Source organism: Triticum aestivum, chromosome 2A (assembly GCF_018294505.1).
Source record: "Triticum aestivum cultivar Chinese Spring chromosome 2A, IWGSC CS RefSeq v2.1, whole genome shotgun sequence".
NCBI lineage: Eukaryota > Viridiplantae > Streptophyta > Magnoliopsida > Poales > Poaceae > Triticum > Triticum aestivum.
In genome coordinates, this window is record NC_057797.1 from 129,664,030 (window position 1) to 129,691,743 (window position 27,714).

Consider the following 27,714-nt stretch of genomic DNA (forward strand, 5'->3'; position numbering starts at 1 on the left):
AATCTTATGCCCTATTCGGTCTTCAAGAGATTGGGTTTGCCTGATGAAGAATTGATCAAGACCAATATGGTGCTCAATGGATTTGAAGGCAAAGAGAAAACTGAAGCCAAAGGTGTGATGTATGTGGAGCTTACAGTCGGAAGCAAAACTTTGGCTACTGCATTCTTTGTCGCTGAGGTGCAAGGTAACTACAACGTCATACTAGGCCGTGATTGGGTTCATGCAAACCAGTGCGTGCCATCCACTATGCACCAGTTTTTGATTCAGTGGGTTGATGATGAAGTGGAAGTTATTCACGCGGATAACTCGGCCTGTGTTGCTTTGGCCGATGCATCGGTGGATTGGCAACATCCCAATGCTACTTGCTTGACGGGACGTGACTTATCAGAATTTGATTTTCTCAGCGCAACCAAGAATGGTTTTGTGCCCGTCTCTTTAAAGCCGAGTGAATGCAATCGGCTCCAAGGTATGATATGTTTAAATGGATCCTAATTCCGAGTGGTTACAAAAACGTCTTGTAAAGTATCGGTCCAATGAGAACGATATGTATGAGTCTATAGAGGAGTTGGATGACATGGATAAACTTGGACAAGGTTTTACATCAGCCGATCCGTTAGAAGAGGTAGATATTGGAGATGGTTCAGTCACTCGACCGACATTTATAAACAAAAATTTGAAAGCCGATTGTAAGGCTAAGTTAATCGAGCTACTGAAAGAATATGTTTGTTGCTTTGCATGGGAATATCATGAGATGCCAGGGTTAAGCCGAGAGCTAGTGGAACATCGGTTGCCTATAAAGGCCGGTTTTAGACCTTATAAACAGTCGGCCAGAAAATTTAATCCGAAAACATATGACCGGATCAAGGAAGAGATCGGTCGACTGCTTGAAGCTAATTTCATTCGACCTTGTAGGTATGCCGAGTGGATTTCTAACATTGTCCCAGTAGAGAAGAAAGGATCTGGCAAGTTGAGGGTGTGCATTGATTTCAGAGATTTGAATAGGGCTACACCCAAAGATGAGTATCCTATGCCAATAGCCGATATGCTTATTAATGATGCTTCTGGACATAAGGTTATTAGCTTTCTAGATGGTAATGCCGGATACAATCAAATTTTTATGGCCGAAGAGGACATGTACAAAACGGCTTTCCGATGTCCTGGTTTCCTTGGTTTATTCGAGTGGACAGTGATGACATTCGGATTAAAAAATGCTGGCGCCACGTATCAAAGGGCTATGAATTTGATTTTTCATGATTTACTCGGTGTCATACTTGAGGTTTATATTGATGATATTGTTGTCAAATCGGATGCTTTTGAATCTCACTTGGCCGATTTGCGTTTAGCTTTTGAAAGAATGAAAAAGTATGGATTGAAAATGAATCCTTTGAAGTGTGCTTTCGGCGTGTCAGCTGGCAAGTTTTTGGGTTTCATTATTCATGAAGATGGTATAGAGATTGATCCCAAAAAGATAGAGGCTATACAGAAGGTGGAGGCTCCAACATGCAAGAGAGATATGCAAAAGTTCCTTGGCAAGGTCAATTATTTGAGAAGGTTCATAGCTAATCTATCAGGGAAAGTTGATGCATTTACTCCTATCCTTCGGTTAAAGAATGATGCTGATTTCACTTGGGGGGCAAAACAGCAAGAAGCATTTGATATGATCAAGAATTATTTGTGCACTCCTCCGGTGATGAAAGCACCCAAGCATAGGGAACCCTTCAGACTTTATATTGCAGCAGAGGAAGGAGTTATTGGTGCTGTTCTAACTCAAGAGACCGAAGGAAAAGAGCATGCCATCACTTATTTGAGCCGCCGCTTATTGGACGCAGAGACAAGGTATACATTTATTGAGAAATTATGTCTATGCTTATATTATGCTTGCACAAAACTGAGACATTATTTAGTGCCAAGTGTTTGTGTAGTAGCTTGTCAAACCGATGTCATTAAATACATGTTGCATAGGCCAATTCTTAGTGGTAGAATTGGCAAGTGGGCTTATGCTTTGATTGAATATGATTTGGCTTATGAATCTCTAAAATCCATGAAAGGCCAAATTGTTGCTAATTTCATTGTTGAACATCGGGTTAATAACAAGCATGATGTTGATATGAACCTTGTTTCATTAGTACCATGGAGATTATACTTTGATGGTTCAGTTTGTAGCAATGGCCAAGGTGTTGGTATTGTTTATATATCTCCTCATGGTGCTGTTTTTGAAGCCTCATGCCGCTTAGAATATTTTTGCACAAACAATCAAGCCGAATATGAAGCATTGTTATTCGGCCTAGAGATGTTACTTGCTATAGGTGCTACACATATTGAGGCTTATGGTGATTCGTTACTAGTGGTGCAGCAAATATCCAAAGTCTTTCAGTGTTTGGACGAATCACTTAATGTTTATCTTGATAGATGTCTAGATATAATTTCTACTTTGGATTGCTTTAGCATTGCTCATATATCTAGACATGACAATTGGAAAGCAAATGAATTGGCACAACAAGCATCCGGATATCATGTTGATCATGGCATGTTTCATATCTCTCAAAGACCGATGTCTTGTCTTGCCAATATGGGAGAGGCCGAACCTGAACCCACTGATTCGGCCATTAACAAAAAGTCTAGTGCAGGTGACAATCCCGACTGGAGGAAGCCCATTGTTGATTACTTGTGCAATCCGAGTGAAAGGGTGGACAGGGTTGTTCGGCGTATGGCTTTCAAGTATACAATAAGAGATGATGGTCTTTATCGCCGAACCGTCGATGATGTTCTTCTAAAGTGTTTGGACGAGGACCAGGCAAGAGTTGCTATGGGAGAAGTACATGAAGGTATTTGTGGCACTCACCAGTCGGCTCCCAAGATGAAATGGTTATTGCGACGTGCTGGGTTTTATTGGCCGACTATGATTAATGATTGCTTCAGATATTATAAGGGGTGTGAAGCTTGTCAAAAGTTTGGTGATATTCAATTGGCTCCTGCTGCTATGTTACATCCTATTATCAAACCGTGGCCTTTCAGAGGTTGGGGTTTAGATTTCATTGGACAAATCCATCCGTCTTCCTCAAAAGGGCATCGGTTGTATTGGTGGCAACTGATTATTTCACTAAATGGTCTGAAGCAGTACCTCTCAAGAACATGACGCATACGGAGGTAATTCAATTCATAACCGAGCACATTATTCATAGATTCGGTATTCCTCAAACGTTAACTACAGATCAAGGTTCATCTTTCATGTCACACCAAGTCAGAGAGTTTGCCGAATCTTATAACATAAAGTTGCTCAATTCCTCTCCATATTATGCCCAAGCTAATGGACAAGCTGAGTCTAGCAATAAAATTTTAATCAAGCTCATCAAGAAGAAGATTGAGGATAATCCAAGGAGATGGCATGACTTGTTGTCTGAGGCATTATGGGCACATAGAATCTCAAGGCATGGTGCTACGAAAGTGACTCCATATGAGCTAGTATATGGTCAGGAGGCTGTTTTACCGGTGGAAGTAAATTTGAATGCTTTGAGAATAGCCAAACAAAATGATTTATCGGCAATAGACTTCTATAACTTGATGATGGACAACATTGATGAGGTTGCTGATAAACGTTTGGCTGCTTTGAATGCCATAGAGAGAGATAAGTTGAGGGTGGCAAGGGCTTACAATAAGAAAGTCAAGTTGAAGAATTTTCAAGTTGGTGATCTCGTTTGGAAAGTGATTCTGCCGATTGGTTCAAGAGATAGAAAATTCGGGAAGTGGTCTCCAAGTTGGGAAGGTCCTTTTAGAATTACAAGAGTTGTTCCCGGAAATTCATATTTGGTGGAATCAATACAAGGGGCATTGTTACCTCGAGCTCTCAATGGCAAATATTTGAAGAAGTACCACCCGAGTGTGTGGCAGGAAGCCTAAGTGGGCAATGGCCGATATACGATTATCACCCTTAGCACAAACATGGCCGATACATAATTATCGCCCTGAGAAAAATAAATGGCCGATGGAGTGTTGATATCGTCCTTAGAACAAACACTATACATATTATTTTTCGGCGTGCAAGCTTTGCCGAAAAACAGGGGGGCATGTGTTGACACCTGATTTTGGCAAGATACAGATTGCAATGAAGATGGTCTCAAGTGAATGAGTTTTCAGCATAAAAATATTCACGTCACCGAGTAGAACCACTTTGATGTTTCGGTTATATTCATTCGACTTTATCTTACAGACCGAAACTATACTCCGAGTGGCATAGTTCAATGTTCCGAGTGGTTTTTGGCCAATCATGTCTTCAAGATGACCTCGGATGAAGGAGCACTCTTAAGAAATTGTCTTCGTCTCGTCGAGGCAATCGATTTTGATATATAAATCATCTCAATCCGAGTTCATATGCAAAAGTTAGAGGTAATATACTGCAGACTGAACCTCAACGGAAATATGGCGCGAGGTGCCAGACACTTGTCTGATAGGTTGCGCGAGTAATTCGGCCATCAATACGGCCTTGAATCGAAAAACCTTCAACATGGAAAAGTTTCATCTCGTCGAGCCGATCGATTTTCGTATATAATTCGTCTCAATCCAAGATCATATGAGGCCTGGAGAGACAAATCAAGATCGGGCTATGTTTTCAGTCGGAAATCCGAGTGAAAAGTTTACCATCTGAGTGAAAGTTTACGGTCGAGTGAAATTTTACGGTCGAGTGAAAGTTTGCTGACCGGATGAACTTATTATTATCCAAGTGGAAATATAGTCATCCGAGTGAAAATATGATCATCCGAGTGAAATTGTCGTCCAGGTGAAAATATTCCGAGTGAAAAGATTACCATCAGGACGAAAACTTGCCGATTGAATAAGATAGTGCCTTCCGAGTGGAAATATAGTCATCCGAGTGAATAAGATTGTGCCTTCCGAGTGGAAATATAGTCATCCGAGTGGAAATATAGTCATCCGAGTGAAAGATTGTCTTCCGAGTGAAAAAGTCCAATCGGACGATCCGAGTGAAAGTATCTAATATCCGAGTGGATGAGCTCAAGTCCGAGTGAAATTGAACATGTGCCCGAAAGTTTATCAAAATGACCTTGGATGAAGAAGTGTTCAATACAGAAGTTGTGCGTATCATCAAGACGGTAAACTTTGATTTTGGAGTCATCATCATCAGAGATAATATATAGCCTACAAATTCACTACAAGACTCGGATAATCCAGTCTACTACAAGACCGAATCCGACTGGAAGATAAAGATGACCTCGAAAAGTATTCAAGATGGCCTTATTTGAAAAAGTGATCAACATGAGAGTTGTTCGTATCGTCGAGGCGCACAAGTTTGATACTTGGGCCATCTCGATCGGAGATCATATGCAAGCCCGGCGGCCCGCGCAAGAAGGAAGACAGAGTTTGGGCCAGATTCAGACTGAATCCGAGTTGGAATAGAATTAGGACTCTAGGACGTGAATTGATGTAATTTTAATTGTAAGGAAAGCCTAGATGAATCCTTTACTTGTACAGGAAGTCCACCCGCCTCTTATATATGTTGGGGGTGACGGCCGATTGAATAACACACAATCGAACAAATCAATATACTACTTTTTCATCTACGTTTTATCTCTCCACTGTTTTTCTATCTCGTTCTTCGCTGTTCTTCGTGTTTGAGAGCTGCGAATCCCGAGGCTCTAGGGGCGAGCGAATCGACCTAGGGCAGCCCATAGTCGCCGCACTCCCTGATGGGGTCCCTCCCGGGGGTGTGGGGTTTTCGGGTCTGCAAAAGCGCCCGTCGACTGTCTTGCGTATCGCGCTGTCGGTCAGGTCTCCTTCAACGTGAGCTGCGGTGCATCACCCCCGGCGTCGAGGGTACACATGACGTGTTCGTGTGTCAACAGCCGGATTTGGTGTGGCAGGATCTTGTGTGGCCTCCTCCCACTCACAATTGACATAAATGAACCATCTTTACAAATCAAGCATGCAAAACATGATAAATTTTACTTTGTCCATACAAATGAGATATCCCACTTAAACATACGAGTCCTCAATCAAGCTTCACAAAAAACAATACACTCCATGAAACAAAGCATGAGCTAACTCATCACGGAAGTCATTCACGATAGGGACGGAGCCCGGAGCCCCTCACGCACCCAGGGAGGAGCTCGTCATCGTCGCTCTGGAGGAAGGCTCTTTAGAGCCCAAGCCCCGAGAACCCATACGATGCCGGCGCTTGCGAGTTGAGGTCGACAATGGCATGGGTAGCAGGGCAACTTGCCGACGACTGCGAACCGAATCTTTGGGCCTCTAGAAATAATGCAAGCCTGGAACTAAAATACCTAGAAAGGTGAACTGAATCTTTGGGCCTCTAGAAGTAATGCAAGCCTGAAACTGAAATACCTAAAAAGGTGAACTGAATCTTTGGGCCTCTAGAAATAATGCAAGCCTGGGACTGAAATACCTAGAAAGGTGAACTGATTCTTTGGGCCTCTAGAAATAATGCAAGCCTGAAACTGAAATACCTAGAAAGGTCAATTGAATCTTTGGGCCTCTAGAAATATTTATTACCTCCTTAAGCAGCATCAAACAATTCCATGCGTGCACCACAAATCTATACCAAGTTTAATCAGGATCTACTTTTCCAAATCAGAATTAGTGCTAGAGCGAGCAAGATCAATGATATGGTTGTGAGACAAAGAAGGAACTTACAAACTCACCCCTCTCACGACCTCCCTGGTAGATGCGCCGCCGCCGTGCATGACAGAGGGAGAAAACCGACTGGTGAAGGGGGAGCAGGGGGAGCTTTGAAGGCCGGAGGGAGAGGGCGGCCGGAGGCGGGCTACGGAGGCCGAAGGGAGAGGGTGGCCGGAGGAGAGAGAGGGCGAGCGGTGGAGTGGCGCTTGGGCGGGCGGCCCGATGGGGAACAGAGAGGAGTCGTGCGAGGGGGCGGAGGGAGCAATCTGGTGCGGGCAGGGGAGATTTTTTTAGTTCTCGTTTAGTGGGCCCGAGGAGAACTAACCCAATTAGAACCTCTCCATCGGCTAGTTTTTTTAGTTGGGTTAGAGAAAACTAGCTCAAACTAACCCCTCCTATTTGCATGATTTGAGGCTATTTCAACCCAAACTAGCTCTAACTCAGGGATCCAAACAAAGAGGAGTAGTATTGTACATGCTACAGTCTGGACCGTAGCACATTGTTTTTATGGCCACATCAGCACATTGTTTTCTACTGCTGGTTCACTGGGTTGACGTGGTTCGCACTCCTCCGACGTGAGTAGTAGTACTACTAGTATATACCGCATGATTCTTTGCTCCTTCTTACTACTATCTACTTCGCCAACATGTGGGAGAGACAGCATCCGGGTCGACGTGTCATGCACCAGATTAGAGTGCGGAACGGAAGGGGGGCATCACCCCGGTCGTACCGCCAGTAATTCATGACTATAGTGAGTAGTCATATCACAAGTCTTTCCAGCAGTAACGCGCCGTCAAATCACACAGCCCGACCTTTCCAGTAGTAACTAAGTTGAATCCGCTACTCCCTCACCCTCCTCGCCTCTCTATCAAACCGCCTACCCGAAAACTGCCGTGCGTACTGCCCGGGAAAAGCCCCGCCCTGAACTTTTAACTACGCGAAAATAGTTCGAGCTTGTTCGTTCCATATAAATACTAGTATTGTATGTTTATTCACCCATGGGGTTGTTCAATGAATGGAGGGCCAGGGAGCACAAGTGAACAATACTAGTAGTAGTAGTAGTTAGTAGGAGTCGTATAGTTAGTCACCTTAAATAGAGAGTTTCTTTTCTTTAATGCCACGTACACAAATTGAAACGCTTGTTGTGGAGAGAAAAAGATAATCACTCCACTATATATGTACGCAGGGGCCTGAGCTCTTGCTTTACTAGGGTTTCTCTCTTCATTCGCTCATCCTCTCCAGATCTAAACAAGACAGCGGTCGCGACCTTTTCTCTCTGCTAACCGCTGGTCACAGATCCGGCCGGATCCCTTCGGCTGGTGTGTGTAGAGGACTAGGTGCATCGTTCACGCGGTCATCACCGGCGAGGGAGGAAACCCACAGCTGCCGGAGGGGCCCGATCCTCTGCCCGTGTCGTTCTCTCCGACACAGCGCCGGCTCGGGAGGTCCTCCGACCCATCTTCCTTCCTGCCGTATTGTGTGCAGATCCGACCTGCTGCCGCCGACATCCCGACGACCCTTTGGTATAAGTTCTTCGAAAGCGGCCTTGCTCTACTGCCCCAACTCCCCACGTATCTGCATGTGCATCCTTTTCTACTCCCATTAGCTCTTCCAAAGCCACCTAAAGTTTTAGTATTATTAGAGGTAAAGCTACTTCATGCATTTGAATCTAGGACTTAGTTCAAACAGCAAAGAAAGGGGGAAAGTTGTAGCATGAATCTAGGACTTGATTCAAAGAGGAAATAATATGGTGAAAGTGGTAGAGACCGGATACCCAACCGGTCTCTTGGTTGAAAAGGGAAATAATGGGAAAACACAGTACAAACTGGATAAGGAACATATCTATTATTGGTTGAAAAAGGGATAGAAAGTGGCGGCTGGTGGACAAGTCAACAAAGTATGTCCAGGATTAGATTTGTTGCCCTCACATAGTAAAAGGTCTCCAGGATTAGAATAGTTGCCCTCACATAGTAAAAGGTCTCCAGGATTAGATTTGCTGCCCTCACATAGTAAAAGGTCTCCAGGATTAGATTTGCTGCCCTCACATAGTAAAAGGTCTCCAGGATTAGATTTGTTGCCCTCACATAATAAAAGGTCTACAGGATTAGATTTGCCGCCCTCACAGAGCATGAACAAACTCGGCATCACCACTTTATGCCTCCTTGTAGGTACATTGTGCTGATGCGTCCACTGTCGCATGTCCTTATACCAACCTTTTGCTGTTGTTAATGTAAGGGCGCATGTAAAATGAGGTGATCACACTGTTACCTTAAGGACATGTCTAGCCAGTGTTATTGTTAATCTAATGCCTCCAGTGATATGATGCAATTAAACTGTGTTACAAATGGTACTCCTGCTGTTTTCCCGAGTAGATAAGTAAGTTGCTCCTTTACGCTGCTGAGTGTCTTGGTGTCCCCATGGTCCCATGCCCTTAAACCAACTCTTTAGCTGTTGTTGATTTATTGTATCTAGTAAACAAGCAATGCCACCATTAAAGTAATCCCATATTTGACGAATGTCATTGTTGATTGTAATGCTTCTGGTAACATGAAGCATTGCTAACATTTTAAAATTTCTACTGTCCTTGCGTGATTGCCATGAACATAATTAAGATGCTTCTTTTCATTTCGTGTATGTTTCGTATATTCTTATTGACCAGCAACTGTTTACTTTCTATCTTTTTGTGCAGATAGGGATATCCATTTCACCTTGTTGCTATTGTGACCTTTTCGTGAACTGCACAAAACACTTTTTTGGAATGAGTGTCTTGTGTAGTTCAACTAAAATGTCACGTGGGCAACATCTCTCAATTTTGGTGGAACTGCACAAAATGGTGATTGGAGTTTCCAAAATCTCCGTCAAATTCTGCTGGTAATCTCGTGCAACATTTTATTAGCTTTGAAAGATGGGCCATCACTGTCACCACAATGGCACTTTATTTTAGTGGAACTGCACAAATTATAGTTGCACCTTACATGAGCCAGACAACCAACCTTAATGTTCCTCAATTTTAGTGCAACTACTAAAGAAGAACCTGCCAGCTCACGAGAGCAAGTACTTCTTGCTAGCTGAATGATCCAATCTTTGCTTCATTTCAGGTGAACTGCGGAAAAAGGCGCATGAATCGAATCATGGAACTCCAGGCAGGCCTCATCCGAGTGGAGCTGGAGGTTGAGTTCAGGGAGTGCCAATATTTATAGTAATCATGCTCTTCTTATTTGTGTTGTGCAAACAGGAATACTCAACTACAGATGTTCTGACGGTCAAGAGCATTCGCCAAGTTCTTCGGTTGTATGACACGGCTGGCCAAGATGGATTTAATCCCGATATTCACTTTATCAAAAGTCTCTAATGGGTTGGTTTTGAATCTTGCAAGCTGGGAATCAATGAGATGTCTAGGCATCTTTGTTGTATTTATTATTTGAATCTTATTTGTTGGTTCTGAATCTTGCAAGCTGGGAATCAATAAGATGTGTAGGCATATTTGTTGTACTTATTATTTGGATCTTATTTGTTGGTTCTGAATCTTGCAAGCTGGGAAACACGGCATGATGATGCAGAGGACAACAACCATAACAAACAATTCAAACTTGGTAGTATTATCTGTGTGAAAGTGCGACAAATGTGCTGATCGTGTGTGTCTTGAGAATAATAATTCTAATTGCTGTGCATGTTGATCCTATGGCACTGATAGAACGAGCCAATGCATTGCTTGTTTTAAGTATAAATTTCTATTAAAGCTAATTAAATTTAAGTAAAGTGACCACTAACTCTTGTTATTATAGTACCAATACAGACCTGCTCATGAACCGACGTGTGGCCAGAGTAGGTTTCTTAATGGAGGCATTTGAATGCACCGAGGGTGAATCTTTTGCCGGACATGCAACGGGCGAGGGAGGGGTAGTAACTGTTGTCGCCTGTACACACTCAGTTTACTATTGAATCCAGTTCCCTAAGAGCTGAAAAACGAACTGCTGATGCCATCTACCCACTCGTTCACTTGAAGAGACTCCAATGGTGATCCGAGGGGTGAGCCTGCTGGATATGGACTTCAGCAAGGAGTTCCCCTTTGAGTTCGTCATTCAGTCCTATGGCTGCACCAAGTTGAATGTGATGTACACCAACGATCTGGACTCGGTGAAGCTCTGCCTCGCCAAGTTCAAGCAGTACCTACAGGACGAGAAAGCACAAGGTTGCAGGACTAGACCTTGTGCCCATCCATTCGTCTCCTGACAGGGACCAGCGGATCGCCGTCGCCTAGGTATGTGTGCGGGACGAGGTTCTCGTCTACCACTGTTGTAGGGCCATCAGAGGTTCTGGAGCATTCTCCCATTTCATCGGTAGGGCCGACTGCACCTTTGCTACGGTGGAGAGAAGGAAGAACGCGATGATTCGGCCATCTGGTGCAACAAGCTTGTCTAAGCAATACAAGATCATCGGCAACGGGCAGGAGAAGGACTCCGTGGTTGACCTCACCGATACCATCATCGACACCTGATATGCCAACATGAAAGAAGACAATGATACCAAAGGACCTGAACATGTGGGAGGTACCTCTGAATCTAGCCTACATAACCTACGCGGCCAAGGACACATACGCATAACGCATGTTACGACATGTACAGGCGGATCTTGGACATGAGGTTGTGTCTGCTTCCCGTAACCGATTAGTACACGGACAGCGGCAGCGTAATGATCAAGCATGCCGGGAAGGTCTAGATGTTGTACTTTATCTGTTTATAAGCACATTAACCATCGGAGTGTTTCATGCATTAGCCTATGTGTCGTAATTATCTATTTTGTCCGAAATATTTTTTTAAGAACCCATTAACCTATTTGCTTTTTTAGTGGCTATTTGCTTATGTATGTAACTAGTTCACTCATCCATTTCAAAAAAAACTAGTTCACTCGGCTGTCGTGCTTTGAATCTCCTTCCTCCCAACATATTCCCCTTCTCACGTGGACCCAGCAGGTCTCATACACAAACATATGGGACCAACCACCTATCCATTTGTATTTCCTTATTTTGTTCAATCTTTCGTCCTCTTCATATACAACGGCTGGCCATCATAGCCTATGGCATTGGCCAGGTTATCCCTCTACTCCCACACATTGTCCGGCAGTGGCAGCTCCACCGGCCCACCCTGCACCCGAACAAGTCAACCCTCGTACTCCCCTCTGCATGCATCTTCCCCCGCTCCGGTTCATTTGGTCTGAGGTCTCGACGTCGTCCTCCGCCTTGGTGCTCTTGCCGCGGTGCCGCCATATGTCGTTCCCAACATGGTCAGCAAAACAAGAGGAATCGGGAGACAACTGTTCGTCGAGAGGCTGACGGTCCCGGGCCCACCAGGTCCATGGCCTAGGTTTTGTTCTTTAACATGGGAAGCCCACGACATGTTTCAACATTTTTTGGATCCAGCAGGTATCAAGCGGCCTCTGGGCCTCCCAACCTAGCTTGTCTATAACATCAGCAGCCCAAGTTATGTTTGTTTTTTCAAGACGACGCACAGCTCAGTTCTATTTTTCTATAAGAATGCAAAACTGAACCTATGTTTTCTATAAGAATGCAAAATTGAACCTATATTTATATATTATTTTATTACATATATATAATAGAAACAACATAAGGTTCTGTTAAACCTTTCGTTCGTCCAACCCATTTTATAGACCTTCCCACTTCCTTTATTTTTCGTTTTCATTAATCATATATCTGAATTTTCTCCCACTTTCTTTTTTGATGTAAACTGAGTTTCCTCTCAGTACTTTTCGCTAGAACCAACTCAACTGTCCCATGTCTAGCCTAAAAAATAATAATATACCACATCCTATTAACTCATAAAATTAAAATGATATTTTATTTCGTAAATTGAAAGTTCTTACAAAATAATAATAATAATTGTTTATATATAACTTGGCAAGTTAACACCTAGTGATTGCGTACATAAGCTTGCAAAGATTTTACTGCCCAATGCACTAATAGGCGTGCAATCATGTGTTTATGTTTTTATGACATTTCTTCATCCAGCCCAACATGATATTTTCACCCAGCCCAGCAAGTCCGCAGATTCCGAGAAAAATGCAAATGGGTTTTAAATTCTACCATATATATATATATATATATATATATATATATATATATATATATATATATATACGGGCTGCATAGATGCTACATCATTGTTTCACCCAGCCCACCAAATGGACTAAAAAACAAACTGACTGGCTGACATGTGGGCTAGTAGGTTGAAGCCTAAGCAAGGCGTTGGATTTACATCCAATGGCCGGCATTCTTCTTCAATCTCCGGTCTTCTTCCCCCAGTGTTGCTGGGACCGCCTGCTCAAGCCTCCGGCATCCAACGACGTTGTTTTGCGCGCCTCAGCGAAACACTAGCCCGCCGACAGCCAGGCCATCCCTCCACTCCGCACCTCCTGTTATTCTCTGCCGAGTGTAGGCCCGCCCGCACCTGAACCAGTCAAGTTTCCCACTCCTCTCCGTTTGCGACTCCACTGCCGTGTCTTCCCCATCTCCGGGCCGTTCTAGTCTGGGGCCTCGCCGTCGTCCACCACCTTGCTGCACTCGGCGCAATGTGGTCAACAAACGAGAGTCATAGGAAGAGGACTTTACACTACTGCAGGAGACTGCTAACGCGACACTACGATCAGAGACCCTTTGCCGAAACTGTGTGCGATACAATAATCGCAAATGGTGGTGTAAAAACCCGTCAAAAAAGGTGCAAAACATTTGCGATGATGGATGCATCAAACATGGTTAAGATTTTAGTTGCATGTGCGATGCAGGGCATACGGTTAACCCATTCAAACTGTCTGCAATGAGGCAGAACAACAAAAACGGACATCCATAACAATGTGTGTGTGATGCAGGACACATAGTTAATCCATTCGAACTGTTTGCGATGAGGTAGAACAACAGAAACGGGCAGCCATATCAATGTGTGTGCGATATACGGCATACGGTTAACTCGGACGAACTGTTTTTGATTAGGAAACACAACAGAAACGGTTCAACTTAACAAGATGTGTGTGATATGCAGCATACAGTTCACATGGATGAACTGTTTGCGATGAGCCAAAAGAACACAAACAAGTCATGTAAACAAGATGTGTGTGATACCTTGCAAACAGCCAACTCAGATGAACTGTTTGCGATGAGAAATTACAACACAGACGGTCAATATAGTTACTTCGTGTGTGATTCTGTGTGTACAAAAAGCTTTGAAAAATGCAAACTAGTTGCTTGGGGTGGCTAAGAGTATCGCACACGATGCGTCTGCAAGTACTCGTGTGCGATGATTAGTATGTTAAACATACGTTTCCTTACGTGAACATGTGTGTGAATTTGCAATATGGACAGTTAATATGCAAATGCATTCTGGACATCGGGCACACGCTTAAACTCAATGAACTGTGTACGATACTAATACTTTCCATGAAAATTTATGAACTTGGGTAACGGCATTTGAGTAACATATATATAGTGGTTACACTATTCGACAAAAGGAGGATCTTCGTAACACTGTTTTGACAACCATATGGTCCATATCTACATACTTAACATAGTAACAACTATCACATTTTAAGAGGCTAAGGGCCAACAACCATATGGTCCATACCTACATACTTAACATATATAGTAACAACTAGCACATTTTAAGAGGCTGAGGGCCAACAACCACAACTATCCACTGGAAGCAGCTTGATCACGGCGACTCGGCATCTCGTCAATGAAAAGGAAGAGCCCTCCTGTGCCTTGGTAGAGCAGGAGTAGAATAGTGTCTCCAATTTTCCAATATGGATGCATTGCCACGAGAAGTGAGAACTTGTTAATTTGAATGGTTCTATTTTTGCGGGAAATGCAGTACCTTGCAATCACTTTGGCGTTATTAGCAGGCACAAGTGTAATTCGACCATGCCGGGAAATCTTTCTAGGAATGGCTACAGGGGGCAATTTCTGTTGACATGTAGAATAAAAAACAATTGTAACATATCGTTGAAGATATATATAGTTTATGAGCATCAACATTAAAATAAGACTTTTTACCAGTGCTTTGTGCACACAATTGGTCTTGTTCAGTGTGTGCACCATAGGTCTAATTAATCCCATCCAAAATCTAGCATTCATACGTTGTGCTATCTCTGTCAGATTATCAACAAAGTTTATGGCATGCTTCAAGTCCTTTCAGTGAAATTTGGTATTCTTAGTAACATACAGATCATTCACTATGCATCCAACATATCATGCTTAAAAGGTGGAAAGGTATTATTTATTCAGAACATGGCAGAAGAATATATAGTGCGCGTAAATTGGTAAGCAGAATTTGTTACTACCTAGGAACGGAGTCAGAATATGATATCACAATTGGTTGCTTAAATAGTGATCATTTGGTTGCTTAAATAGTAATATGATAGCATGGAGAAAGTTGAAAGGACACTAACCTCGATCAGACTTTGATCGGCTGATGACATTGGGGAAGTAAACATCCATGTTAATTAGACCAGGCTGTGGTGCCAGCTTTCAGTTCATAACACTTAGTCATTTTTCTCCAAAGGTCCGCATTAAAATAGGAGTGACCATCTTTATCAAGTTTTACGCTAACCGTCATTATAAATCCATGTTGCGTTGTCAATATGACATCCTGGGAGTCATGAGCAAAGTAAAGCCCAAGATTTCCTTCTACTCCTATTCTTACAAAGCAAGGGATGTACTGCTTGAAATGAAAATTAAGATCGTAAATTAGATATATTGAAATAACCGAGCAAGATGCAAATATGGGAGTAACTGATAGAACATATCCATATATAGATGCAAGCAAAGTACAAAAATATAGAATTAAAAATAGATAATGTAACAAAGATTTGATGCAAATATATAGATAATGTAGCAACAGATGGTATATGTTCACAAATTTAGGCCATGCCGACCGTGGTAGGTTGAGATTGAACATACCAAGCGCTCCGTGAAGTCATCCGGAATGGTGAGATAGAACTTTGTTTCCGACTGGCCACGACCACAGTTGCCCGATTTGTGCTCGCACTGTGCACACATGAATGAACACCCATGAATCAGCTAGAACAAAAATGATTCCACGGCAATTTCCGCTGGTTGATTAACAGCGATGGATGGACTATGATAAGAGATGAGTGAATATTTCGCTAATTAAGTTGATTACCTTCTCCATGAGAAAAAACCCCGGCCCAATCCCGCAGAAAACCCCAGTCGACCAGAGTCTAGAATGTCGGTGCAGATAGGCGGCGAAAAGCGGTGGAGGCAAAATTTGGTGTCGTTTGGAGCGCGACATACGCCCGCTGCCAACATTCGTCGAGCTTAGGGTGCAGAGTTGCGGAGCAGTCCTCGGCGAGTGAGTGGGACGAAGTGGGCGAGGATTTTCTTTTCCTTTTTCATGTATGAGTGAACACACATGGTTCGCAGAGGCGACGAAGATTAATCGTGTGCGATAGTAAATCACCGAGATTGAATGGGAATCCAAATTTCCTTTGTCCTTCATCCATGAGTTTTTTTCTACGATGAACATAAACCCTTCTAATCACCGTGTTCAAATTTGACACTTTTCCGGGTTCATTTACAATATTTAGGGGATTATGTGCATTTTGTAGGCATTAATGCACGTAATTCAAATTCAAACAATTGGTGCATGAAAGGGTGCACAAGAACGGTTTGGAAAAACCATACTCCTGGTATTTAGTAATTTCTCAAGCCTTTTACAAGGAATGGGCAGTGATTTTAATGGAATGCGTGGCAATAGTCAACCACAAACGCGTCATTTACTGGGTTATCAACTATAGAACAATGAAATATATGCTTCAAAAACATGACGGCTGGCATGGTGCCATGGTATGGCCTCACCATGCCCTGGTTAAAAGCTGAGAAGGTTTGATTTATGTCGTCATGCACGCCCTTCATAAATCGAACCATCACCGAGGAAGTTCGATGCTTTCGAGAGGGAAATCACCAAGATTGAAGGGGAATCCAATTTTCCGTCCTAGTTTGCCATTCAGTTTTTGTTTTCAACGATCAACATACCGCCTCAAATGAAACGTGTTCAAATTTGACATTTTCCGAACTCATTTACCATATTTAGGGGATTGTGTGCATTTTCTAGGCATTAATTATGCACATAATTCAAATTCGAACAATCGGTGCATGAAAAGGTGCACAAGAACGGTCTGGAAAACCATGCTTGTGCTATACAAAAAAATGAAACACATGGTTGGAAAACATGATGCCTGGTGTGGTGCCATGGTATGGCCTCACCATACCCTGGAAAAATTGGAGAATGTTTTCCTTATGTCGTGATGCGCGCCTTTCATAAAACGAACCATCATCCAAGGAAGTTTCATGGTTTCGAGGGGGAAATCACCAAGATTGAAGGGGATCCAAATTTCCTTTGTCCTTTGTCCATGAGTTTTTTTCTATGATGAGCATACAACCTGTAAATCACCGTGTTCAAATTTGGCACTTTTCCGGGTTCATTTGCCATATTTAGGGGATTATGTGCATTTCCTAGGCATTAATGCGCATAATTCAAGTTCAAACAACCGATGCATGAAAGCGTCCACAAGAACGGCCTAGAAAACCATGCTCGTGCCATTTAGTAAATTCCTATGCCTTTTACAAGGAATGGACAGATATTTCGATGAAATGTGTGGCAATAGTCAACCACAAATGTTTGTTTGTTGGGTTTTCAACTATAGAAAAAATGAAATAAATGCTTCAAAACATGACGCCTGGCATGGTGCCATGGTATGACCTCACCATGCCCTGGTAAAAATTTGATAAGGTTTGGCTTATGTCATCATGCACGACCTTCATAAATCGAACCATCACCGAGGAGGTTCCATGCTTTCGAGAGGGAAAATCCCCAAGATTGAAGGGGAATCCTAATTCCCGTCCTAGTTTGTCATTCATTTTTTTCCAACGATCAACATACCGCCTCAAATGCAACATGTTCAAATTTGAAATTTTCCCGGGCTCATTTACCATATTTAGGGGATTATGTGCATTTTCTAGGCATTAATGGACATAATTCAAATTCAAACAATCGGTGCATGAAAAGGTGCACAAGAACGGTCTGGAAAACCATGCTCGTGTTATTTAGCACATTCGCATGCCTTTTACAAGGAATGGGCAGATATTTCAAGGAAATGTGTGGCAATAGTCAATCATAAACGCGTCGTTTACTCGGTTAACAACTATACAAAAAATGAAACACATGGTTGGAAAACATGACGCCTGGTGTGGTGCCATGGTATGGCCTCACCATGCCCTAGTAAAAATTGGAGAATGTTTTCCTTATGTTGTGATGTGCGCCTTTCATAAATCGAACCATCACCGAGGAAGTTTCATGGTTCCAGGGGGGAAATCACCAAGATTGAAGGGGGGTCCAAATTTCCCTTGTCCTTTGTCCATGAGTTTTTTTCTACGATGAACATACAACATGCAAATCACCGTGTTCAAATTTGGCACTTTTCCGGGTTCATTTGCCATGTTTAGGGGATTATGTGCATTTCCTTGGCATTAATGCACATAATTGAAGTTCAAACAATCGATGCATGAAAGGGTCCAAAATAACGGCCTAGAAAACTATGCTCGTGCCATTTAGTAAATTCTCATGCCTTTTACAAGGAATGGACAGATATTTCGACGAAATGTGTGGCAATAGTCAACCACAAATGTCTGTTTGTTGGGTTTTCAACTATAGAAAAATGAAATAAACGCTTAAAAAACATGACGCCTGGCATGGTGCCATGGTATGACCTCACCATGCCTTGGTAAAAATTTGAGAAGGTTTGGCTTATGTCGTCATACACACCCTTCATAAGTCGAACCATCACCAAGGAAGTTTCATGCTTTCGAAAGGGAAATCCTCAAGATTGAAGGGGAATCCAAATTTTCTTTGTTCTTTGCCCTGGAGTTTTTTTTCTACGACGAACATACACCCTGCAAATCACCGTGTTCAAATTTGGCATTTTTCGGGCTCATTTACCATATTTAGGGGATTATGTGCATTTTCTAGGCATTTAGCGCATATAAATCCAATCCAGCTATAGGTACACGGGTGTGATGTGAGGGACGTGGATTGTCATTCGATCATGGCGCATCCAACGGTGCACACGTGCAATCCACGTGGCTGGGGTTCCGGCCAATCATAACGCAACACACAATAGGCTCAGCACACACTATTTCCGGAAGCGACGAAGATGAATCATGTGCGATAATGAACGAGCAAAATTGTAAGGGGAGCCAAATTTCTGTTGTCGTTTGTGGTTGAGCTCTTGAATACCACTGCACTGTACGGCTGCCTGGCCCCTCTATCCCAGAGCTCTCTCCAAGCATCGTCCATGGCACCGCGGCGCATTGTAACTGGTAAGGAAGCGATGGCATCCCGCCGCGCCGCGTTCCTCGCCCCCGTGACCGCACACATGGTAAGGAAGCGATGGCATCTCACCGCACCGAGTTCATCACCGTCGGCGGCCAGATAGTTACATGGGCGATGTCGGTGTCAAAACCGGCGGATCTCGGGTAGGGGGTCCTGAACTGTGCGTCTAGGCCGGATGGTAACCGAAGGCAGGGGACACAATGTTTTACCCAGGTTCGGGCCCTCTTGATGGAGGTAAAACCCTACGTCCTGCTTGATTGATATTGATGATATGGGTAGTACAAGAGTAGATCTACCACGAGATCAAAGAGGCTAAACCCTAGAAGCTAGCCTATGGTATGATTGTTGTGTCTACGGACTAAAGCCCTCCGGTTTATATAGACACCGGAGAGGGCTAGGGTTACACAGAGTCGGTTACAATGGTGGGAGATCTACATATCCGTATCGCCAAGCTTGCCTTCCACGCCAAGGAAAGTCCCTTCTGGACATGGGACGAAGTCTTCAATCTTGTATCTTCATAGTCCAGGAGTCCGGCCGAAGGTATAGTCCGGCTATCCGGACACCCCCTAATCCAGGACTCCCTCAGTAGCCCCTGAACCAGGCTTCAATGACGACGAGTCCGGCGCGCAGATTGTCTTCGGCATTGCAAGGCGGGTTCTCCTCCAAATTCCGTGTACCTGTTGAATAATGTTCGGTTTCTTGTAAATGTAGCGCTCCTTGGCTTCTAAGCCCAATAATGGCCGTCTTCCACGTGTCAAACGAATACGAAAAGTCGGGGTGTTTTTACATTTACACCCCTATCCGCGTGAATGAGCCGCCTATTTAAGGGGACGAGGATTTAGATCCAAACCACACCTTCTCCCCTCCGCGAGTATTCATCAGAGCGTATCCGACAGAGGTCCATTCTATCATGGCCGACCGCCGTAGCTCCTCCTCTCGCCCTTCCAGCCCTCAGCCTGGAGATTGGGAGAGATGCTCCATCCCGCACAGCGAGCTAGTGACGCTCCAGACCAAGGGATTTCTCCCCCCGGCCTATATGGTCCCGGTTCGAGCCGGACTTGCCACCTATAATGGCAGAGAGCAAGCGGAGAGCACCCCCAATCCCTCCAAAGGAGAGCAGGTATGCCTTGTCCCTTACTTAATAAGAGGGCTCGGATTTCCAATTCATCTGTTTCTCCGGGGGCTCCTGGAGTTCTATGGCCTCCAGCTGCACAACCTCACGCATGCCTCCATATTGCATATCGCGGGCTTCGGAATGGTTTTATGTAGAGGACGTCCCGCTGCCGGATCCTGTCCGGATCGGCCTCCCTGAGTTCGACAGTGCTCCCCTAAAGAAGCGCCTAAGCTGGCGTCCACGGAGCCCTCAGAGGGAAAGTGACAAGGACGTTCTTTACCAGATGGGCCGGATAAGATTGTTAGCTCATTCCGGACTGACCATGATTGGGGTCATGGCCGCATGCATCATGCGAGGGGTGCAGCCGCTTCAGTATAGAGGCCACCCCATGTGGGACTTCAACGGGGAGGACGACGCCACCCGCCACGGCCGTAAGGGGCCGGATTCGGCTGCCGCTCTAATAAAGATCTTGTCCGCTTTGTACAAGGGAGAAGAGGAGGAATTTCTCCGCGTCAACCCACAGGGTGGATTTTCTATGTACAATCCCCCAAGTTGGGTAAGTGGACACTTTTACTTGCCCATCCATTTTATATTCCCATCGTTAAATATTTAGTCTAACGACTTCAACGCAGGAACTGCGCCAGGCTGTTAAAGAAATAAACAGCCCTCCTCCACAACCCGAGGATCCGGGACGGTCCCTCGACCCGGCCTCTCAAGAGGATCCAGACTTATCTGTGGAGCTGATTGATGGGGTGTTTCATCAATTGAGCAAGGACAACGCCTTGGTGGCCATTACGGCCGATTACCTAGGGCTACTCCCAGCCTCATAGGTAACTGAGACCGAAGTCCCAGCACTTTGAAAAGGGATCTATCCTCGCGTGTTTTCGATTGCCGTATGACAACCGTGTTTTGCAGGGGGGGGGTCCTTGAGACGGGAGGCCGAGCCTGCGGCGACTAGCCAACGAGGGGCGGCAAGGCCCCGCGGGCTGAAAAGAAGTGCGGTCCTTACTGAGACGCCGGCGCAAAGGTATAGCGCGCCATCTTATTCCCAGGTGTTATTCCTTCAAGGCATATTAACGCTCGTGCTCTCTTCAAGACGAAGAGACCACGCCGGACTATATCCGAAGAGGTTGCCAATCGCGCCTCCACCAGCCAGGCTCCAAAGCCTGGTCCGGAAGCGGAGGTGAACACAAGGCGCGCACCGGACGCTCCTCCGACAGAGGATGCGAACAGGCTGTCTGCCACCAACTCAGAGGTGGAGAGTGCCATGAACCACAAGCGTCGCCGGACAGTTCTTCGCGACGCTTGTTTCTCCCAAGAGGCATTGGATGCCTTCAATTCGGGAGATGCGTACCTCCGTGCCGCTCAAAATGGTCTAGCCAGAGCCACAGAGCAATATGTAAAAGACATACGGGTAAGAAAATTTTGGTAATTATATATATACCAGTAGCCCCCGAGACTTGAAACAGTTAGAATAACTAATTTAAGGATCATTTGTTATGCAGGTTCTTACAGAAAAGAATACCCTACTGTCCCAGGAGCTGGAAGAGTGCAAAGCCCAACTTGAGGCCGCACTAGCCGCGGCAGGGGAGCCCAAGGAGACCCCCTCTGGTAATATACGCTTTGAAAGATAAGTATTTTGCAAAGTGCGGCGTGGGTGCAAATCTGACAAATGAAATTGCAGATGGCACCGTATTAAATCCGGAAAAGCAACAACTCCTACGCCAGCTGAAGGCTGGTGAGAGTGTGCTGACAAAGGTGAGGCGGGAGAAGAACGATCTCCAAGATGCCAACGCCAAGCTGGGCGTTGAACTGAAGGATGTTTGTGCCCAGCTATTGGACTCCGTTAAGGAGAATCAGCGGCTTCGACGCGACATATTTAGTAAGTGCTTAAACGAACTTTGAAAAAAGAGTTCAGCGAGGAAGTCGACTAACAGAGTAATGTCTGTAGGTATGCTAACAGGTCGTCCTGCAGAGGAAATGCCCGGTTCTACGGGTGACCTTCTTCCTGAGCTCTCACAACTGCACGAGCGAGTTCGGCAGGTGATGCAAGGCATCGCCCAGGCCTTGTGGCCATCCGTCTCCATGCCCGAAGGCCTTGGAGAGCTTGTAGAGAAGCTGAAGGGAGCGCGGCGGCGCTTCCGATTGTGGAAGATGTCGGCCTGCCATCAAGGCGCCAGGGAGGCCTGGGCCATGGTGAAGACGCGGCACACGAAGGCTGACCCAAACCACATGGCCGAGGTCGGACCCGTGGGGCCCGATGGGAAGGAGATCCCTGTGAGCTTAGTATACGGCCAAGTAGAATTGGCCGCAAAGTATTCCCAACAGGACTGTAAGCTAGACAGACTGTTAGATGGTATTGAAGAGGAATACAATCAGTCAGATTGACTATGTAATTTTAATTGACATGTGTAATGCCTTCTAGCCGGATTGTAGATTGTTTGTCATGGCCGACCTTTTCGCTTCAACCTCGGGACCTAACGGTCCGGAGTGTGTCCGAATACCCTCGCGGTTATATAAGAATCGGGGTATGCATGGAGACCAGGCGTAGGGGTCATTAGTGCTTGAACAGACAAGTGCCCAACTAGTTATGTTATATTACATGGTTAGTAAGAAACATCTTCCAGGGAGAATAGTTCCGTTAGGGGTTCCTTTCCCTGGGAGGCATGCCCTAAAGTGCATGTCCATTCTGCAAAAAGAGACGCAGGAAAAACATCTGGGGGCGTATAGATAAATAAGTGAAAAAAAGATCATCTTTAGTTCACCGACCGAATATTCCCTTAAGAACGCTAGCTTTCGGCTTCACCCAATCTGAGGTACACATCCGGCTGACCCGGCAGTAACAATCGCAAAGGTGCTCCCTTTACCACCTAGCCGAACAATCGGGAACATAGGGGTAAGCACAGGAGCCAGGCAACCCAGCTTGGCCAAAACTTAAGTCATATCGATGCATATAATGGTGAATAAAAGGTACAAGCGGAAGTGTGACACATGTGTTGGGCATGAAGCCCGTATAAATAAGCTTCTGTTTAAAGAAGCCCCCAGGTTTAATGAGCGCGGATAGCGCGTCACTTTATGAACCTTTAAAGGCTATGAGAGAGAGAGAGAGAGAGAGAGAGAGAGGAGAAGGAGAGAAATGTAAGACAGAAAGTATATAAAAAATGGACAGAGGAAGGAGATGGACACAGAGTCCGGCGCTAGGCATAGAATCTTCGGAGACGGGCTGCGTTCCATGGGTTCGGCTCGAGTCGGTTATCCGATGCATCTCGCAGGCGGTATGCTCCACCAGTCAGGACTTGGTCAATTATGAAGGGACCTTCCCACTTGGGCTTGAGTTTGTCCTTTTTCTTGTCCGGCAGGCGTAGAACTAATTCGCCAACATTGTAATTTTTGGCCCGTACTTCTCTGCTTTGGTATCTTCGAGCCTGTTGTTGATAGAATGTAGAACGGGCTTTTGCCACGTCACGCTCTTCCTCTAAGGCGTCCAAACTGTCCTGCCGATCAAGCTCGGCTTCTCTTTCTTCGTACATGCGCACTCAAGGTGAGTCATGAATTATGTCGCAGGGCAAAACTGCCTATGCGCCGTACACCATGAAGAATGGTGTGTGTCCGGTGGTGCGATTCGGCGTGGTCCGCAGCCCCCAGAGTACGGAGTCGAGCTCCTCTACCCAGTGCGTATTAGATTCCTTAAGGGACCGCACTAATCTGGGTTTGATGCCGCTCATGATAAGACCATTTGCACGTTCGACCTGCCGTTAGTTTATGGGTAATAGACGGAAGCATAATCGAGCTTGATGCCCATGTTTTTGCACCAGAGTTTTACCTCGCCGGCCGTAAAGTTCATGCCGCTATCAGTGATGATGCTGTGGGGGACGCCGTAACGGTGTACAACCCCGGATATAAAGTCTATCACCGGTCCGGATTCGGCCGTCTTAACAGGCTTGGCTTCTATCCATTTGGTGAACTTATCCACCATGACCAGTAAGTATTTTTTCTTGTGGGTTCCGCCTTTAAGGGGTCCAACCATGTCAAGCCCCCAGACCGCGAAGGGCCAAGTGATGGGGATAGTTTGGAGGGCGGTGGGTGGCATATGGCTTTGGTTTGCAAAAAGCTGGCAACCGACGCATCATTGGACTAAGTCATGGGCGTCTGCCCGGGCCGTCGGCCAATAAAAGCCTATACGGAAGGCCTTGCTTACAAGGGACCGAGCTGCAGCGTGATGACCGCCGAGTCCGGCATGAATTTCAGCCAGGAGGTTCCGCCCTTCCTCTTCGGAGATGCACCTTTGAAGGACTCCGGTAGTGCTTTTCTTATAAAGCTCTCCCTCATGGACTTTATAGGCTTTAGATCGCCGCACTATGCAGCGTGCCTCATTTTGGTCCTCGGGGAGTTCCTGCCTAGTAAGGTAGGCGAGGAATGGTTCTGTCCACGGGGCGATGACGGCCATTATTACGTGGGCTGAAGGTGTTATTTCATTGGCAGAGCCTCCAATTATGTCAGAGTGTTCGGTGTCGGGCAGTGCGGTTGGGTCCGGGCTGTTATTGCCGGGTTCCCCTTCCCATACTACGGATGGCTTGAACAGCCTTTCCAAGAAGATGTTGGGGGGACTACATTATGTTTTGCGCCGATGTGTGCCAGGACATCTGTCGCCTGATTATTTTCCCGGGCTATATGGTGAAATTCGAGCCCTTCGAACCGAGCTGACATTTTTAGGACGGCGTTGCGATAAGCTGCCATTTTTGGATCCTTGGCATCAAAGTCTCCATTTATTTGGGATATTGCAAGGTTCGAGTCCCCGCGCACCTCTAGGCGTTGAATGCCCATGGATACTGCCATCCGGAGACCATGTAAAAGGGCCTCATATTCGGCTGCATTGTTGGAGTCTGTGTACATTATCTGGAGTATGTATTGAACTGTGTCTCCTGTGGGGGACGTCAAAATGACGCCAGCCCCTAGACCGGCCAACATTTTGGAGCCGTCGAAGTGCATGACCCAGTTTGAATATGTGTCGTACTCTTTAGGGAGTTCAGCCTCCGTCCATTCTGCGACGAAGTCGGCCAAAACTTGCGACTTGATAGCTCGCCGTGGCTTGTAAGTTATGTCGAACGGGAGGATCTCAATGGCCCATTTTGCAATCCGGCCCGTCGCGTCGCGGTTGTTTATAATATCGTTAAGTGGCACTTCCGAGGCTACTATTATTGAACACTCTTGAAAGTAGTGTCGCAGCTTCCGGGATGCCATAAATACCGCGTACGCAATCTTTTGATAATGCGGGTACCGTGACTTGCACGGAGTAAGGACAGTGGACACATAGTAGACCGGCTTTTGAAGGGGGAATTTGTGTTCGTCCGTTTCTCGTTCGACGACGAGCACTGTGCTTACGACCTGATGGGTTGCTGCAATGTATAATAGCATTGGTTCGCCAATGTTTGGCGCGGCCAGGACTGGGTTTGTTGCCAAGATGGCTTTTATTTCGTCGAGTCCGGCAGTGGCTGCATCCGTCCACTCGAAGTGTTCGGTGCGCCGAAGGAGGCGGTAAAGGGGTAGGGCCTTTCTCCCAAGCGGGAGATAAAGCGGCTTAGAGCCGCCACGCATCCGGTTAATTTTTGTATTTGTTTGAGCTCCTTCGGGATATCCAATTGTGACAGAGCTCGGATCTTGGCTGGATTTGCTTCAATTCCTCTACCGGATACAATGAAGCCCAAGAGCTTTCCGGCTGGAATGCCGAAAATGCATTTTTCCGGGTTGAACTTGATGTCGCATGTTCAGAGGTTATCGAATGTTAGCCTCAAGTCGTCTACTAGAGATTCGACATGTCTTGTTTTAACGACCACATCATCTACGTATGCCTCCACTGTTTTGCCGATCTGGTTTGCCAGACATGTCTGAATCATGCGCTGATATGTTGCGCCGGCGTTTTTGAGCCCGAGGGCATTGTGTTGAAGCAGAATGGGCCGTATGGTGTGATGAATGCCGTTGCGGCTTGGTCTGACTCTGCCATCTTTATTTGATGGTAGCCAGAGTATGCGTCGAGGAAACACAACGAATCGTGTCCTGCGGTAGCGTCGATAATTTGATCGATGCGGGGGAGGGGGAAGGGATCCTTTAGGCAAGCCTTGTTAAGGTCTTTAAAATCAATGCACAGGCGCCAGGATTTGTCCTTCTTTGGTACCATCACTAGGTTTGCTAGCCAGTCCGGGTGTTTTATATCTTTGATGAATCCAACCTCCAATAGCTTGGCTAGTTCCTCTCCCAAGGCTTGTATCTTAGGTTCGAAAAAACGCCGAAGAGCCTGTTTGACTGGCTTGAATCCTTTTAGGATATTTAAGCTGTGTTCAGCCAGCCTGCGTGGGATTCCTGGCATGTCTGAAGGGTGCCAGGCGAAAATGTCCCAGTTCTCTCATAGGAACTCTCGCAGTGTGGCGTCTACATCAGGGTTTAACTATGCCCCGATGGAAGCTGTTTTATTGGGGTCCGTTGGATGGACCTGGAATTTGACTATTTCATCCACCGGTTTAAAGGAGGTGGACTTGGATCTTTTCTCGAGTATCACATCATCCCTATTCACCATGGAGCGCAGCGCGGTCAGTTCCTCAGCCGCTAGGGCTTCGGATAGCGCCTCGAGGGCCAGTGCGGCTGTCTTGTTTTCGGCGCGGAGTGCTATGTCTGGATCACTGGCAAGAGTGATGATTCCGTTAGGCCCGGGCATCTTGACCTTCATGTACCCGTAATGGGGTATTGCTTGGAAGATTGTAAACGCTTCCCGCCCTAGCAGAGCATGATATCTGCTACTGAACGGGGCCACTTGGAACGTGACCTCTTCGGACCTGTAATTATCCGGCGTGCCGAACACCACATCTAGTGTGATTTTTCCTATACAGCGCGCTTCCCGACTGGGGATTATTCCTCTAAAGGTTGTGCTGCTTCGCTCAATGCGGTTCCAGTCTATTTCCATTTTTTGAAGGGTTTCCTCATAAATGAGGTTCAATCCGCTGCCGCCATCCATGAGTACCTTGGTAAGACGAAAGCCGTCCACTATTGGACTAAGGACCAATGCGGCTGGTGCTCGGGCTGTTCGGAATTTAGGTTCATCACTGGCGTTAAAAGTAATAGTCGTGTCACTCCATGGGTTTATTGTTGCTATTTGGTAGACTTCGGCAAGGCTGCGGAGTGTTCTTTTTCGCATATTATTTGATGCGAAAGTCTCGAAGACTATTAATACCGTACTGGTGTCTCTGGGGTGGCTTTCTGTGGCTTCTAGAATTAGAAGGTCTTCGCCAATTTTTGCCACCTGCCGGAGTATCCAACATGCTCTAAGGCTGTGAGTTGGTGTGGCGCCCTCTGCACTGTGAATTTTATAGGGTCCATTAAGCCATCCTTCCAGTACGGTTTCGTGCCCTGTAGAGGGCTTTTGCTTTTTGGTATTGAACCCGGGTGTCTGGCAATGATGCACCCTTTTATTTTGGACTGGGTTTGTATTCAGGGCCGGATTGTCCCAAAATTTTATTTTGGTTTTCCAGGCGCTTTCCATCGCAC